We start from the raw sequence: 18,957 nt of genomic DNA, 5'->3' as shown, positions 1-18,957 counted from the left end.
GCCCTTAATAACTAGAACGGGCCCACATGAATATTTAATACACATAATCATGCACATATATTCATATTACCATATAAATCATGTATGTCTTGTAGTCACACATTTATTCAATTAATTCCACATGTATAAACCCACTTATGCCCTCTAGGCATAGTAAGGAAGGCTCTTACCTTTAATAACAAATTCGTGATGTTGCATCTATCCCTTTTTGAAATTTCGTCCTCAAAATTTATTCAAACATCTCGGGTTACTAATTTTGCGAATCTGACTATAACTTCAAAGTCTATTCCTTTAATTTGTTATTCCTTGTAACACCCTTACTAGAGTGAAAATCTTATTTGTAAGACTTTACCTCTTCTATCTGGGATTTCCACAAACATCCCAGAGTTTCTTCACCCAATCAGGGGTAGTACTCGACATCTCTCTCTTTAACATTGGCACCAGTAACTTCTTATGAGCCTTTACCCATACAAGGGTAAGGATAATCTATAGGCCCCTAGCCTAATACTAGTTAGGATCTCACAAGTCTATCGAATCTAGAGTCAAAACTCCTATTTATTTCCCAAATTATCTTATCTTTTTTAGTCTGCCATGCTTGGAGAAGCACAAGGTCTTAAATCTTGGAACTCCACGTGCCCAAGTTTAAATTTGTGAACTCTTATTTCCTTTAAATAAAGAAAACACTTCTGCCCCTATCAATCCTTAAATACCGCATCGATTCCCCGAACCAATTTTGAACCAGAACACTTCTTGTCCCTCTATGACCGTCTTCAAAACTTGGGAAAAAATGGGTCTCCATTCAACACTATTGACTTTGGTGCCCCACGAAGACATACGACCTCCCTTGGCACATACACATTTCTATGATATCCCGCTCACATAAACCTGAGTATCTTTACCTAATCCATTGAGTCACAACTTCTCATATATACTCATCTTACCTGCAATCTAAGGTAATCCCACCTTTACGGTCTATAACTATATCTTTCCATATTAACTCCAGGATACACTAGAGTCATAATGGCCTTTTGGCTTCTGATTATCATCTCTCACTTGCTAGAAGAATTAGGCAGTGCGCCTCTCGGTGTACAAATTTTAGGTCTTAACACCCATCAAACTTCCTGGATAAAATAATTATAAGGGGCAGCATAAGACTTATCCAGAATCTCCCCCTCGATGCAAGCATCCATTGGATCACTCATCTGATCCTCATATCTTAGCCATTCCATACTGTAATGGTAGGATTCTTAACCATTTCTACAAGATCTTCTTTCTGTATTTCATTGCTCATAGTGGTATATCTATCAGCTATCAATCACAAATTCTATTCCAATCCCTATCGTTACCTCATCTAACTTTGCTGTAGTCCATGGTGAATCATACAACTGGCATATACTTTTCCCACTGAAGGTGTCAGCCTCCACATAAATTCTCACTAAGTAATAAGGATTCCAATGTGGGTTCTTCACTAGTTACCTCTAGCGCCTTTGCCTCATGGTCAACCCCCTATGGGTGACAAGACATTTTAACTTTCATACTGATGTACACACTTCTTTTCCATAAGTTCTATCACCCCACCCAAACCATGGCCATCTGGTATTACTGTCAACTCACCGCCCACTGTGGAACATCTATGTTCTTATCCCTTCATCTACCGTGAAGCACGGACAATCACCCCTTTAGTCCACACACGGACGCAACCTAGTCCTTTATGCACCACACTATAGCTCAAAATCTAAGCAAGGACAACATCCATCACAGACATATTCTAGCTTTATTGTAGCGTCTCAGAATTTTAACTAGCTAGATAGTTGTAGTAGCTAGTAGTTGCTTGTAGTATTTTAGTTTTCGTGAATATTGGTTCAAGCCGGGATTTAGTTGGAAACTCATAGAAATAGTTATAGATTTAATAAGTTTAACCTATAGTTTAGAAATATTAATTATAACATAAGGTTCGATTAATATAGCTAGTCCTAGAAATAATATTTATTATAACCTAAGGTTTAGATAGAACTAATAAGAATGTGACACTTGTCACATGCATGTTTATTGAGGATTTAAGCATTTTAAACTAATAAATTAATAAAAGATAGATTTAGAAGCTCTAGAACCTTCTAGCAGCTGTTAGGATTACATTTTTCTTAGTCAAAGTTGTTTTAACAAACTTCAAATTTGTAGAAAGTGTGCAAAAACGTGTTTAAAATATCAGTGTGTGCTGATATATCGCAACTATAGGGGCCGATATGTCGCCTACGGAAGATACAGAAAACATGTCGATTTTGCACGAACGAAACCACGGAAGCTCAGGGCATAGGTAGGGGCGATATATCGCCTAGGGTAGGCGATATATCCGATTTTGGAGCCATTTTTGAAACTTTGTGGATTTAAATTAGAAACAACCCTCAACCACTTGGACTTGCTCTAGAACATTTTTGACCAGTTATGGGCATCTGTTGAAACAAAAATTCAAATATATTCAATTATTATTCATTTATTTATTCATTTTAAAAGGGTTAGTTTCACTCCTTGAACTCTATATATAGGACCTAGTACTCAACCATTTCATTCATCATTCAAGCATTCCTCAGAGGCTTCAAGCTACTAAGTTTATTCTAGAGAGAAAACACTAGGGTTTGGGATTTAAAAGCTTTTTTAATCTAAGCTATATAAACACTTGGGAAGTAAGATAGAGTGACATTTCAGTATTGGGGTGTAGATCGAAGTCCTAGACTATCCAAGGTATTCTTATCCTCAAGTTTAATCCATCACAGTTCTTTTATTTTCTTTCAGATCCTAACTTGATTTTATGGCTTCTTGGTTAGGTATTTAAGTTTCTTGAAACTTAAGGTTTTTCGGTAAGTTTCTATCTTGATGATTTAGATCTCATTTTCATCTCCATTTCTTTAGAAACTCATCCTATTGTTGATTTTAGGAATTTTCCATCTCGTTCTTGTCTCCAATGTCCTAGTTTTTGGTAAGGAAAATAGGTTAAATTATATGTGTTATGATATGTTTATATGCTATGATATGTTATGTGCAATGTATATATGTATGAATATGTTTTTAGTCGCTTAGGGCTTATAGTTGCTTAGATAGAAAACCAAAAGATTTTTATCATTATCGTGGTTTAGAGTTATTATTTACCCTACCTCGATTAGTAGACAGAGGACCTAGATGGGTTATCATAAACTGCCTTGTGATCTAACCTACCTCGATTAGTAGACTGAGGACCTAGATGGTTTTATTAGATGCTACGGCAATGAGTTAATGGCTGATAACTCTTGAATAAAGAGTTATTCCATGTGCCTTTGAACTTATAATTGTGAAAAAATCATGGGTGATGTTAGTTTATTTTTAGTTTTTTTTAGCTAACTTTGATGTTTTCATTATCTTAATTAAGTGTAATTATTTTTTAGTTTTTAATAGCTATTGGGTTAAAGATAATGATTTCATGCATAGATATGTGCACAAAGGAATGAGTTAGCATATGAATTTATTGTGATGAATTTAAGTGTTGATGGCTGAATATTCAGGATTGCTGCAGCAAAACTGAAGCATTGTGATCAGGTGTATTTTCGAGGAGGGAACACGTGGCAGTCAAGAGGCAAGCTTATATTTCGGCTGATGTGGCAATGGCAGTAGGAATTAATCAGCATTTTGGAGAAAAGGACAAAAGAGAAAGAAGACTTGATGTTTTGGGAGAAAAAGAGGGGCATTATGGTACTTTTGGGAGGAGAAGAGAAGACCTAATATACCAAAAGAATGCTCCAGCCAAAAGAGACAACTAGCAGCCATTTTTGGCAAAGAAAACCAGAGAGAATATCAGATAAAAAATGCCAGGAAGAAGTAGAAGAAGATTCAAAGGAAGAAGGAGGCCAACCAAAGAGGCTCAAACATCATTTTGGATTTGTTCTTCTCTTCTTTCTAAACTCTATTCTATTAATTTCTGAGTTGGATTCTAGGTGAATATTATGGGCTGTTTTGATTATGAATTAATGTATATGAAATCAGCCATGAACTAATTTCTTGGTGGCTTGAATTGTTGATGAACCCTATGTTATAATCTATCCATTTCTTGCACTTTATTTTAGTAAAATCTCCCTTGATCATTCAAGTGTGCTTAAATTGATTGCTTGTTGTTGTTTGGCCAGCAATGGCAAGTTATTTTAATTATATTTAATGCTGGAAAGGTTGAATGTAATAGGAAGAACTTGGATGACACAAGTCATAATCTAGGTTAGGTTATGTTAGTAATTAATATAGGGATATGTTAATTACCTTGTGTAACATATGAGAAGTGAACTGTGATTACATTCTTAAATCTGATTTTTCATAGGAATATGTTTAATTAGCTAGAAGAATTAAGGTCATAAGATTTGGGAAAATTTTATGCATGTTAAATGAACTTTTTGTTATCCTGGGAATTTTGCTAGAGAATTGCTGTAGCAATACGTTCGCAATGTGTCAGGAAAAATAATATAGGGGGATTCAATGATTCAAGTCCATTTTAAAATTTATATATTTCTCTCAAGGTTCTTGTTCAGTTTACTTTGAGTAATTTTACTTTCTTTTTATTGGGTTAAATTGGAAAATCAAAGACATTCAAATTGTTCACTAGTGTAATTGTTTAGTAATTGATTTTTGCATTTAGTTTTAATTTGCAATCCCTGTGGAGACGATCTTGAATACTTACTACTTTATTACTTGTTTTGTGACTGTGTACACTTGTACATTTTAATCGAATCAATTTACACAACAAGTTTTTGGCGCCGTTGCCGGGGATTGAAATTAGAATTTCTTGTAAAATCAATTACTTGCAATTTATTTTTAATTTTTTTTGTTTCTTTGTTGAGCTGACTTTGTTTGCTTGCTCTTGTGTTTTCTTAGGTGATTTACTATATGAACGAGCAAGAAGACATTGAACTAGCTCCTATTGACTCCGAGATTGAAAGAACAATTAGAAGAAGACTAAGAGAACAACGGGCTCAAAATCCCTTAATATGGCTGAAGAGGTTGAAGGAGTTGAGGGTGCTAATAATGTCACGAATACAATTGCTATGGCTGATGATAGACAGAGAGCCATAAGGGAGTACGCTGCCCCCATGTTTAATAAGCTCAATCCGGGCATTGTTAGACCTGAAATACAAGCACCCCAATTTGAATTAAAGCCCGTGATGTTCCAAATGTTGCAAACAGTGGGTCAATTTAGTGGGCTGCCTACTGAGGATCCTCACCTTCATCTTCGTTCATTTTTGGAGGTGAGTGACTCCTTCAAGCTACAAGGAGTGACTGATGAGGCCCTAAGGTTGAAATTTTTCCCTTTCTCTTTGAGGGATCGAGCTAGAACTTGGCTCAACACTCTTCCTCCCGACTCGGTGACTACATGGAATGAGTTGGCTGAAAAATTCCTGATGAAGTACTTTCCCCCTACCAAAAATGCCAAGTTTCGCAATGAAATCATGTCATTTCAGCAGTTGGAAGATGAATCATTATGTGAAGCGTGGGAGAGATTCAAGGAATTATTGAGAAAGTGCCCACACCACGGGATCCCACATTGTATACAAATGGAGACTTTCTACAATGGGCTCAATTCTTCCACTCGTATGGTGTTAGACGCTTCAGCCAATGGGGCTATTCTCTCTAACTCCTATAATGAAGCCTATGAGATTTTGGAGAGGATAGCTAGCAACAATTATCAATGGTCCAATTTTAGAGCCTCAACAAGTCGAAAAGTGGCTGGTTTACTTGAAGTTGATGCATTGACAGCTTTGACAGCTCAAGTTTCTTCAATGACTAACCTTCTCAAGAACATGAGTTTGGGGGGAATGATATAGCCAGCTGCTATGGGCCAAGTGGCAGATGTTTCTTGTGTTTATTGTGGAGATGGGCACACATTTGACAGCTGTCCATCAAATCCTGCATCAGTTTGTTAATTGGGGAATCAAAATGTGAGCCGTAACAACCCATATTCGAACTCTTACAATCCGGGTTGGAGGAACCATCCGAACATCTCATGGGGGGGTCAAGGAGCTAGTTCAAGCGGAGCACCAATGCAAAATAAGCCTACATACCCACCGGGGTTTTCTCAACAACAACAAAGAGCTCAACCACCTCATCCTCAAGTGTCTCAATCAAGCTCTTTGGAGAGTTTAATGAGGGAATATATGGCCAAGAACAATGCTGTAATTCAGAGTCAAGCGACATCCTTGAGGAATCTAGAAACTCAGCTGGGGCAGCTTGCTAATGAGCTAAGGAATAGACTACAAGGCACTTCGCCTAGTGATACAGAAAATCCAAGACAAGATGGCAAAGAACACTGCAAGGCCATTACCTTGAGAAGTGGCGAAAATGTGGAATTGACTGAGGATAATTGTACTAGAAACAGCGAGCCCACTTCAATCCAAAGTAGTGTGGACAAAGGAAACAAAGCTGTGAAATCAAAAAAATTAAATGCTGATCCTGAAGCAATTGCTGCAGCAATTCCCCTGCAAAATGCTACAGAGAAGCCTATGAGCAAGCCACCTCCACCATTTCCTCAGCGTTTTCAAAAGCAGCAACAAGATGGTCAATTCCGAAGATTTTTGGATGTTTTGAAACAACTTCACATCAATATACCGTTGGTGGAAGCTTTGGAGCAAATGCCCAACTATGTGAAGTTTTTGAAGAATATTTTAACAAAGAAGAGGAGGCTTGGAGAATTTGAAACGGTGGCTTTGACTGAAGGTTGTAGTGCCATATTGAAAAATAAAATTCCTCCTAAATTGAAAGATTCGGGCAGCTTCACAATTCCAATTTCTATTGGGGGACGAGAAGTTGGTAAAGCTCTTTGTGATTTGGGAGCTAGTATTAATTTGATGCCCATGTCCATTTTTAAGAAGTTGGGAATTGGAGAAGCAAGGCCAACTACACTCACCTTGCCATTGGCTGACCGTTCTATGGTGCATCCGGAGGGAAAGATTGAAGACGTCCTAGTACAAGTTGACAAGTTCATTTTTCTGGCGGATTTCATTATTCTTGACTATGAGGAAGATAGGGATGTACCGATCATTTTGGGGAGACCATTTCTTGCCACCGGGAGGACGTTGATAGATGTTGAAAAAGGAGAGCTCACCATTCGAGCTCAAGATGAACAAGTCACATTCAAGGTTTTTAATCCTATACGCTCTCCTAATGAAGTTGAAGCTTGTTTGGCCATAAGTGCTTCTAACTTCAAGATAATTGAAAAGATGCATGGAAAGTATAGCAATGGAGTCAAGAAGAAGGTCCCTTTTGAAGAAATTTAGAAAGGTGGGGAGCCATGGATAAGTAAGGAAGAAGAACCATCGCATTCTCCAAAGCTACCGAAGAAAAAGAAGAAGAAAAAGAAACGTAGTAGCAAGCCTAAATCACAAATGTTGGAAGTTGGGAATAGAGTATTTTTCTCAAACTCTCTAGTGAAATCAAGGTGTGATGGTGGGTTCTTAGTGAGCAAGGTGTTTCCCAATGGTGTAGTGAAATTATATGATGAGCATTTGGGAAGAGCATTTAAGGTAACAAGGAAAGGAGCAAAGTTTGGGGGAGGCGAGGTCGACCGAGAGAAGACCTCCATCACCTTGGAGGATCCTTAAGGCTGAGGTTGTTTTGGGTTGTCAAGTGATTCAGGCACTAATTTAAAGACAACCCAAAAAGAAGCAAGTGGAAATTGATATTGTATATACAAAAATAAAAAAAAAGAGACAAAAAGAAGAGAAAAACAGAAAATATATATATATATGAGTGTTTTTAATTATAGTTATTTTTATTTTTATTTTAATTTCACTTTTTGTAATGTTAATCCCATTTTATTGTCATGTTTTGGCGAAGTTTTATGTTTATTTTGGTGTTTCAGGTGTTAAAACAGCAAGAAACAGGGTATTTTGGAAGTAATTGTGGAGTCTGATGGTTTTGTGAAAGATTTGCTTCAGCAAAATGAACGCAAAGATTTCCGAAAAAAAATGTAGTTACATCAAATTTGGGTTGCTGAAGCAAATCTTGGGCAGAGAAAAATCCTGGGTCGGAGTTTCATTCAGGGGCATATACATATATATAATATTATAAAAAAAATATATATATATATATATACTCTATAAACTAGATAAAAGGCATATATATACACATATATATATTTCAGTAACACTTATATTATATGTATACACTAGATATATCTGTATATATATATAGCTTCATAATATACATATTATAAATATGCATCTGTTGATATTTTAATTATTTATTTTATAAAATCTATATATATATATAAATATATATATGTATATACCCTAATACCCATTGTCATCTTCCCCATATTCACCATCTCCACCCAGCCACATTCAGCCGACCCCACGGCGTCCCCAGGCCGAGAACCACCCATGAAACCAGCCCCGGACCCAGAAACCCCCGTCGACCTCTCCGCCTCTCCATCTCACGAAGACCCACGAGCCCACCACCTCGACCCCAGGCGACATTCCACCAGACCGAGCCCACCACCAGAAATATACCACCCACCCAGCCAAGAGGCCCTCTGCATTCGGCCTCACCCCACCAAAGCATTCGGCAACCAGGCGCTCCTACCCTTGTGTGCCTCTGTCGAGCCTCCCACACCCAGGACAACTCAGGCGTGTCCCAGCTCTGCACCCTCCTGCTCTTTGCGTGTCCCAGCCGCGAGCAACCCCTCTCCACTCCAGCCGTTTCTGAACAAACCAGACCGAGGCTCACCATCACCAACCAAGCATTCCAGCAGTCGGCCGAGCCTCTCAATCATGGGGTATTAATTTCCTTGTACCCGTATAGTGCTATATCTATTACTGAGAATTTGAGTACTGCTAATCTTTGATCTGGTGAGCAAATCTATTGGAAACTCTGCTGGAAATTCTGTGGCATTTCTGTTCAGGTGCTCCATTTGTGTGTGATAAGCTTATGAATTAGGTGCTGTCTTTTTGTGCCCATCATGACCATCAAAACACGAGCACAGAGACAGAAGACCAACACTACCCCACCATCCCTTGTCCCACCACCAACCTCTATCCCACAAACAACCAAAACACCCAAGAAAGCATCCAGAAACACCACTGTCCCACCACAGACCCCACAAATCCCCACTGCCCCACTCTTACTGCCTCCCCCAACAGCCAGAAATGCTCCTACCACCACATCAAAACCACCCCCGACCCAAATCCAAAAGAGTAGCCCCACAAGCACCAACTGTGCCCCCACCAAAGCAACAAAAGACTGCCACTGCTGCCACCATAGCTGCCCCACCTCATAAAACCAAGAAACAAGCTACCCCTTTAGGTCCTGCCAGCAAACTTACTTCTGCTCAAGCCAAGGCCAGACATGAATCTGTAAAGACCAAGAAATTGTTTCCAGAGAGAGGATTTTTGCCTACCACTAGGGAGGTGCCTGCCTTTATCACTACTGTCATTGAGCAACACCAGTGGGAACTTTTCTGTCAGAAACCAGAGTATGCCATTATTCCAGTGGTAAGAGAATTTTATGCCAACCTTGCCTTCGCTGAAAATTCTGAAGTGTTGGTTCGAGGCAAGGTGGTCTCTTTTGCGGGTGAGGCTATTAATGCCCTCTTTGGGTTAGCCAACGTTGACAGCACAACTTATAATGAAATGATCTTGGCACCTACCCCAGCTGATTTTGACAAGGCGGTGCAGTGCGTCGCAGCCCCTGGAACTCAATGGTGCATATCTTCTGGTGGTGTGCGCACTCTCTTGCACACCTCCATTTTGCCTGGCTTAGCTTTCTGAAGTGTCGATTACTGCCCACCACACATGACACCATGGTGTCCACAGAGAGGGTGTTCTTGTTATATTGAATACTGGCTGGGCTGGGTGTCAATGTTGGCCAGATCATCTCTAGGAAGCTTACTAGCTGTGCTAGGAAGAAGAAAGGGAAGCTGTTCTTTCCCTCACTCATCACACAGCTATGCATTAGAGCTGGGGTATCTGTTGCTTCCACAGAGGCTATCCTTTTCGAGCGCCGGGACATTGATTTCTCTCTGATTGGCCTGACTCGTGCACCTGCCTCAGCCTCTGGGCCTTCCGCCGTGCCTCCCCCAATTCCAATCACTGACATCATTGCCCGGCAGCAGGAGATTCTTGGCCGATTGGTGTCTATGGAAGCTCAACAGCATGCTTACTGGAAGTATGCTAAGCAGCGAGATGCAGCCCTCATCAAATCCCTCCAGCGCAACTTCAACAACCCAACAGCTCCATTTCCAGTCTTTCCCAACTCCATCCTAGAGGCGTGGATCGCGCCAGCTGTGCCTGATGGCCCTAGTCCTTCGGCTGCTAATTCCGAGGACTAGGAGGAGGGAGATTCTTTAACCCACTTTTGATTTGTAATTATTATTTTTATTGTTTTGTAATTAATTCTGTTCTTGAACTCTCTGGTGGTCTACTCTTATTATCTATTATTTTGCTTCGATGTGTGTGTTTTGTTGCTTGTTTTGTTCCTGTCTTGTTATTTAGTTAATCTTCTAGCGATACTCTTTGCTTTTGTTCATATGTAACTAGGGGGCTCCATGACGATTTCTTTACTCAATCTACGTTGTCGCTGAATGTTTTTCTTTCTTGAGTTTTCAACTAACTTCTTTGGATGTGAATGTCGCTAGCCATTGATTGATGCAATTGTTTCTCTTTTTAGTTTGTGCATAGTTAGATTAAACAATTTTGAGACCCTAGAAAGAGCTAGTTTCTTGTGAGAGCTTAAGTTTCTAGAATTATTTATTGATTTTCCTTGAGGCGAATTCCTAGACAATACCACACCGATGACATGATTTAGGCCATCTTTGGACCGTTTGAGCCTTTGAAGCCTACCTTGTATGCATTTTTATCCCTAGTCACTCCATTGAGCTTAAGTGTCATTTTTCTTTCTTAGTCACTCATTAGCCTAGCTTTACACATATATATTCACCTCTTTTCACCACACCTTTTTAGCACCTTGATCTTTATAGGATTTATTTATTGTGCATTTTGGGGGGTTGCGATTAATTGAGTGTGAGCAAGAAAATTGGGTGAGCGTTTTCCTTTTCGTATTTTGCTTGTTTTCACCATTGGGGACAATGTTGATTTTAAGTTTGGGGGGAGAGTGTGTTCTCAATTTTCTTGTACTCTTGCCATCTAGTTGTTTATTTTCAATGGCCATTAATATTGTAGTCCTATACGATGTATGTTTTTATGTCGTATGTTTTGTAGTATATGTTTTATGATATAGTTTTATGATTTATGATATATGTTTTTAGTATATTTTCCTTGCTTGGCATTAGGCTCATTCCTTTTATTTTAGATGGTCCAGGAAAATGAGCTTGGAAGGCGGGAGGGATTCGTGGTAGCTTGGCATGTGTATTGGGGATGGATTGATTGATTGGATTGCTGGATGATCGACGATGACGTTGTTTCAAGTCTTTTAATTTATGTTCTTATGTATTTCCGTACTTAGTTTTTAAATAATTAATTAAAAGTTTATGTTTATGTTTTTATATTATACAATGGGATCCCATACCATATTTTGTATTCCGTACTGTATTTCAGATTTTTAATAAAGTTCTACCATTTTATGTATATATGTATTCCAAAATAGTAGTTATGTTTAGTAGTTTTTAATGGTCCGAGGTCTATAATTAGTCGGGTCATTATAGTTGGTATCAGAGCCCAAAGTACACATGGATGAAGTTCTCCTTGATACATACGAACAAGATCCGGATCTACCCGCAAATGTAAGTGTTTATGTTATGATTATTATGTTTATGTTTATAGCTAACATTTTAGTCATTATGCTTTCAGTTAAGAATGAATGGATCTTTGACCGATCATGATATCCGAGCCATTAAGGCATTGAAAAGGATTAGAGAGCCAAGGAATACAACAGGAGTGCTAGAAAGAATCACTCAAAGATTGATCTTGTTTCACAAAGAGATAGTTCACCTTTAAATCAATAGGCAAATTATGATGAGAGCCACGGAACAATATGTCCTAGTAATTAGGCTTTTTAAAGATTTTTCTTCTGTAATTTCAACATTAGAAGAATTATGGGAGACTATAGATGATGAAGATGATTTACCAGTAGCCATGAGATATTATTTCTTTATACTAAGGTTTGCCTCACTACAACAAAAACCCATTTCCATAACACAAAAGTTTAACACTTTTAAAAAAGTATTATAATAGGTAAATAAGTGCATATGTAAAGGCAGGACTTAATAATCATTTGGTGCCTAATTTTTCCCCAGCCCCCCCAAATATTTTCACACAGTCCCAATTGACAAAAAAAAAAGAAAAAAACCCACCAATCGGTTTATCCTCTCTCTCTCTCTTCGTTTCTCTGTGTTTACCCTCTCTCTCCCTTGTTCGTTTACCCTCTCTCTCTCTCTCTCTTCGTTTCTCGACCACATCTGCCCAGGAGGAGTGCCAGGAGGAGGATGATTAATCCCAAATATTAACACTAAAGCCAAAAAATACTCATCACCCAAAGCCCTTTCTCTCTCTGTGCAACCACAGATCCGAAGCAAACCCAGCCCCCCCCCCCCTCCTCGACCGACCGCCCAGTCAGTAGCCACCATCGATCACCAAGCACGAAGTTTCAAATCACCTCCTAGTCCCAGCGACAACCCAAAGTCCGCGCAGCTCTAACCATCTCTAGTTCACTCAACCCAAAACTCTGAGGCGCTATCTTCTATCTCCGGGAAGCTCCAAAATCTAAGGTTCTGCCCTCCTCCATTCATCTATCTATCTTCACTTTTCCTGCTAAAGCCAAATGCATTTGGATTTTTAAGTATTATTTGCATAAACTAGGATGAGAAATTGGGATTGGAATGGTTCGAATATATGCCTTTTTTTTTAGAGTTATTGTCTGAATATATGTGTTTTCTGATTATTGCAATTGGGAATGGAATGGTTTGAACTTTGAATGTATTTAATTTTCCTTTGATGATGATCTTCTTTCTATGTATTATCCTAATCGTATTCAATTTTGTTTGGGGTGCAAGTATTCTATTGGATTAGCATATAAATGTTAGGGTTTATTTTATCAACTCAGAATTGAGTTTGCGTTAGATGCAGGGATGAGCTGAATTTTTTTTTCTTAATTTTTTGTATGATTCTGGTCCGGTCAGTGTAGATACCGGGATAATGTTGTATTATGCTCATTTCATTGACTTAATTGGTATGTACAAACAACTTATTATGTGAAATTTGTTTCCATGGAATTTGTAAATTAGCCAATGTGTATTGCGATATGCAACTTTTTTAAGTTTTATAATTCAGTTCAATGGGTTTTATAGGATCCATTGATTGTTTTTTTTAATTTTTTTATTAGTGGGATTATAGGATCCTTTTAGTTGAGGTTATAAAGCAGATATCTTTATAATGAGTTTATATAGAAGCTGTTGTATTATTATCCCTTAATTTGGCTAAATTTCCTTCTCCAGAGGTTGCAACAAGAATTACTGGACAAGCCTGGTACTCTTCCATTTGATGAGGTTTGTTTTTCTTACTAGAAGTGCTACTTTTCAATTGAGTGTACTACAGTCATTTTTTGACCAACTGGTGATTAAACCACAAACTTATTTGATGAACAGATAGGCAAACTAAATTTATGTGATTATAATCTATATCATTATAATTGATATTGTAATTTGTTTCTGCTACTATATTTTCTTTTGTAAAACAGTTGTGAGCAAGAATTTGTTGAAATTTGAGTGAAGGAGCTTCTTCCAAACTCTCCCAGCCTTTAAGAAATAGACTCTTCAAATTAGCTTGAGATAAATCTAGCATATGAATCAAATTCTTTGAAAATCTAAGATTGACAACTAATAAGCTCTCAAGACACTGTAACAAAAGGAAATGGCAAAAATAAATAAATAAATATATTCCTAGCTCACATATGTATATAAAGTAAAATTATGCCTTTAATTTAATAATATTAAATGCCCCTATAATTTAGTAAAATTATGCCTTTAATTTAGTTATTAAATATAAATCTCAAACATAAATGATTATTGTACAAAAACCAAATAAGGATACTAATGTGGTGGTATATGGTTCCAATTTAAATCTTGAATCTAATATAAAATTTTACACACTTTAATGTACTATTATAGAAGCAATAGTTGCATTTTTATCTTTTAGATGTTGAATGTATTTTGATGCCTTAATCAACGAGTATTTGATCTTGAATCTAATATAAAATTTTACACACTTTAATTATTGAGTTGTTTGTGATGCTTAATCGCTGGTCCTTTTGGATATTTAACTGTGCCTTGTTTTTATTGGGAAGCTTTGGTAGTTGATATGCACGTGAATATATTGCTATTTTGCCTTATTGCTTGATAATATTTTATTTGTGAAGTTCCATAGCCATTCTTGGCTATCATTATACACCCTTATGGCAGCCACAAAAACAAGAGATCAAAAGCGAAAACCCACCACTCAATCAACCCCACCACCAACCAAAAAGAAAACCATAGCTAATAAATCGACCCCAAAAGCCACCAAAAACTACACCATAGCTATTATGCAAGTTTGGTTTGTTTCACCACACCAAACACCACTTTTCACAACACATGGTTATAAGATTTCCAAAAAGATGTGTTATTTCTCACAATATCATGAGTTAGAATGATTTATACTTTTTTTATTTGTTTTATTTTTGTATTGGCATTTTTACTTTATTCTTGCTAGCCGAAAATTGATTCAATTAAAATGTGCAAGTGTACACAGTCGCAAAACAAGTAATAAAGTAGTAAGTATTCAAGATCGTCTCCACAGGGATTGCAAATTAAAACTCAATGCAAAAATTAACTACTAAACAATTACACTAGTGAACAATTTGAATGTCTTTGATTTTCCAATTTAACCCAATAAAAAGAAAGTAAAATTACTCAAAGTAAACTGAACAAGAACCTTGAGAGAAATATATAAATTTTAAAATGGACTTGAATCATTGAATCCCCCTATATTATTTTTCCTGAACACATTGCGAACGTATTGCTGCAGCATTTTTCTAGCAAAACTCCCAGGATAACAAAAAGTTCATTTAACACGCATAAAACTTTCCCAAATCTTATGACCTTAATTCTTCTACCTAATTAAACATATTCCTATGCAAAAATCAGATTTAAGAATGAAATCACAGTTCACTTCTCATATGTTACACAAGGTAATTAACATATCCCTATATTAATTACTCACATAACCTAACCTAGATTATGACTTGTGTCATTCAAGCTTTTCCTATTACATTCAACCTTTCCAGCATTAAATATAATTAAAATAACTTGCCATTGCTGGCCAAACAACAACAAGAAATCAATTTAAGCGCACTTGAATGATCAAGGGAGATTTTACTAAAATAAAGTGCAAGAAATGGATAGATTATAACATAGGGTTCATCAACAATTCAAGCCACCAAGAAATTAGCTCATGGCTGATTTCATATACATTAATTCATAATCAAAACAGCCCATAATATTCAGATAAAATCCAACTCAGAAATTAATACAATAGAGTTTAGAAAGAAGAGAAAAACAAATCCAAAATGATGCTTTAGTTTCTTTGGTTGGACTCCTTCTTTCTTGAACCTCTCTTCTATTTCTTCCTGGCGTTTTTTTATCTGATATTCTCTCTGGTTTTCTACAGTAACCTTCTGGCTCAAGTCTTGTAAAAAATGAAGGCTGCTCCTTCCTTAATTAGCTAGGGTACAACCCTCTCCTTTTTCCTTCTTTTAATTTCTCTATTTTTCCCTCCTTCTTTCTCTCACACGTGGCCCACTTACTAAAATAACTGCTGATTTAATATCTTTTTCCACACTGCCACGTCAGACTCCTTTACAGCTGGATAAATGATGCCACATGACCTCCTTTTTGAGCTGCTGATTCCTCCTTCTTTTCCTAAAAAAATGCTGCAGCAAAAGCTCCTATCTTCAACAATCCCTATATTTTATCACAAGCAACACCTAATAAAAATCTGTTTGCTTTTCTTGCTTTCTTCAGAGAGCACCATGTAAAAACTCTCTAAGTGCTATTAAATGTTCAGATATTTCAAAAAAAGATTAAAGGATAAGATAAGACCAAAAAATGGATAGTAAAATGAGATGGAACCATTAAAAAGTATCACTCAGCAGATTCTTTTTTTGTTTATCAAAAGCTTAAAAGTATGACAAATAACTCTTTATTCAAGAGTTATCACAAAAAACTTGTTGTGAAAATTGATTCAATTAAAATGTGCAAGTGTACACAGTCACAAAACAAGTAATAAAGTAGTAAGTATTCAAGACCGTCTCCACAGGGATTGCAAATTAAAACTCAATGCAAAAATTAATTACTAAACAATTACACTAGTGAACAATTTGAATGTCTTTGATTTTCCAATTTAACCCAATAAAAAGAAAGTAAAATTACTCAAAGTAAACTGAACAAGAACCTTGAGAGAAATATATAAATTTTAAAATGGACTTGAATCATTGAATCCCCCTATATTATTTTTCCTGAACACATTGCGAACGTATTGCTGCAGCATTTTTCTAGCAAAACTCCCAGGATAACAAAAAGTTCATTTAACACGCATAAAACTTTCCCAAATCTTATGACCTTAATTCTTCTACCTAATTAAACATATTCCTATGCAAAAATCAGATTTAAGAATGAAATCACAGTTCACTTCTCATATGTTACACAAGGTAATTAACATATCCCTATATTAATTACTCACATAACCTAACCTAGATTATGACTTGTGTCATTCAAGCTTTTCCTATTACATTCAACCTTTCCAGCATTAAATATAATTAAAATAACTTGCCATTGCTGGCCAAACAACAACAAGAAATCAATTTAAGCACACTTGAATGATCAAGGGAGATTTTACTAAAATAAAGTGCAAGAAATGGATAGATTATAACATAGGGTTCATCAACAATTCAAGCCACCAAGAAATTAGCTCATGGCTGATTTCATATACATTAATTCATAATCAAAACAGCCCATAATATTTAGATAAAATCCAACTCAGAAATTAATACAATAGAGTTTAGAATGAAGAGAAAAACAAATCCAAAATGATGCTTTAGTTTCTTTGGTTGGACTCCTTCTTTCTTGAACCTCTCATCTATTTCTTCCTGGCGTTTTTTTATCTGATATTCTCTCTGGTTTTCTACAGTAACCTTCTGGCTCAAGTCTTGTCAAAAATGAAGGCTGCACCTTCCTTAATTAGCTAGGGTACAACCCTCTCCTTTTTCCTTCTTTTAATTTCTCTATTTTTCCCTCCTTCTTTCTCTCACACGTGGCCCACTTACTAAAATAACTGCTGATTTAATATCTTTTTCCACACTGCCACGTCAGACTCCTTTACAGCTGGATAAATGATGCCACATGACCTCCTTTTTGAGCTGCTGATTCCTCCTTCTTTTGCTAAAAAAATGCTGCAGCAAAAGCTCCTATCTTCAACAATCCCTATATTTTATCACAAGCAACACCTAATAAAAATATGTTTGCTTTTCTTGCTTTCTTCAGAGAGCACCATGTAAAAACTCTCTAAGTGCTATTAAATGTTCAGATATTTCAAAAAAAGATTAAAGGATAAGATAAGACCAAAAAATGGATAGTAAAATGAGATGAAACCATTAAAAAGTATCACTCAACTGATTCTTTTTTTGTTTATCATAAGCTTAAAAGTATGAAAAATAACTCTTTATTCAAGAGTTATCACACCCCCAAACTTAAGACATTACTCGCTCTCGAGTGATGAATCTCAAAAGATGATGCACGACACACATTAACAACAAATGAAAAGACTGAATAGAACAACTAAATAAACAAACAACACAGAGGATATACTTTGCCTAGCTAATGATTAAAAAGGGTAAAAGCTCTTAGGAATGTTGGTTTGAAAATGGGAAGCTGAATTTCAATCTTACACAAGTTTTAAATCAAATCCTTCAAGTATTAATGTTGCTGCCAAAAATATGAATCAAGTGCTTCACCCTTTAGTGCATGCATAGCTTTTCCTAAACAATTTCAATCACCAAAAATCAAGCTAGACCTTGGTCCTCAAGCTTAAATAATGTCTCCATAAGTTACTTAGTGATTCCCTCTCCACTAATGTAGACAAACACCACACCAAAGGTCAATAGGACTTTATCAAGCTTGTAATGATAGGCTAGGGTAAAGGTAGGATAAGAGAGATAAATTTTTGGCTCAAATCACCCTAAACACCTCAATCTTTCTAGGACCTAAATACATAAATGCACACATTAGTTTCCCCCAAGAAAACCCCACAACACAATATAAATCTTGCCACTAGCCTTTATTACTAACATAATAAGACAATAACTCAAACACCTTTTTCCTTTTTTTTTTTTGAAAAGTACACCCCCAAACTTATTTACAAACATACATCTCTTTTTTTTTATTTTTTTTTTGATTTTTTTTTTGATTTTTTTTTTGATTTTTTTTTTGATTTTTTTTTTGATTTTTTTTATAATTTTTTTTATATGCTTTGATGCAAGGGAGTGTACTCTTAAGTATATATATATATATTTTGATGCTATATTTATTTATTTATTCATTATTATTATTATTTTTTACTAAAATAACAACTAGATGGCAAGAGTACAAGAAAATTAAGAACACACTCTCCCCCCAAACTTAAAATCAACATTGTCCCCAATGGTGAAAACAAGCAAAATAAGAAAAGGAAAACGCTCACCCAATTTTCTTGCTCACACTCAACCCATCACAACCCCCCAAAATGCACAACAAATAAGTCCTATAAAGATCAAGGTGCTAAAAGGGTGCGGTGAAAAGCGGTGAATATATATATATATATGTAAAGCTAGGCTAATGAGTGGCTAAGAAAGAAAATTGACACTGAAGCTCAATGGGGTGACTATGGAGAAAAATGCATACAAGGTAGGCTTCAAAGGCTCAAACGGTCC

At 36.5% G+C, this 18,957-nt stretch overlaps 1 non-coding gene across 1 annotated transcript; it reads right to left on the bottom strand.

Moving 5' to 3' along the window:
* Window positions 1–5,442: 5,442 nt before the first annotated feature.
* On the bottom strand, window positions 5,443–5,548 carry LOC133781033 (small nucleolar RNA R71). The gene has a single exon (XR_009869831.1). It is a non-coding gene; the product is annotated as a small nucleolar RNA R71 (small nucleolar RNA).
* Between the last annotated feature and the right edge of the window lie 13,409 nt (window positions 5,549–18,957).

This window comes from Humulus lupulus, chromosome 5, assembly GCF_963169125.1.
Source record: "Humulus lupulus chromosome 5, drHumLupu1.1, whole genome shotgun sequence".
Classification (NCBI taxonomy): domain Eukaryota; kingdom Viridiplantae; phylum Streptophyta; class Magnoliopsida; order Rosales; family Cannabaceae; genus Humulus; species Humulus lupulus.
This window is presented reverse-complemented; position numbering and strand designations above follow the sequence as displayed.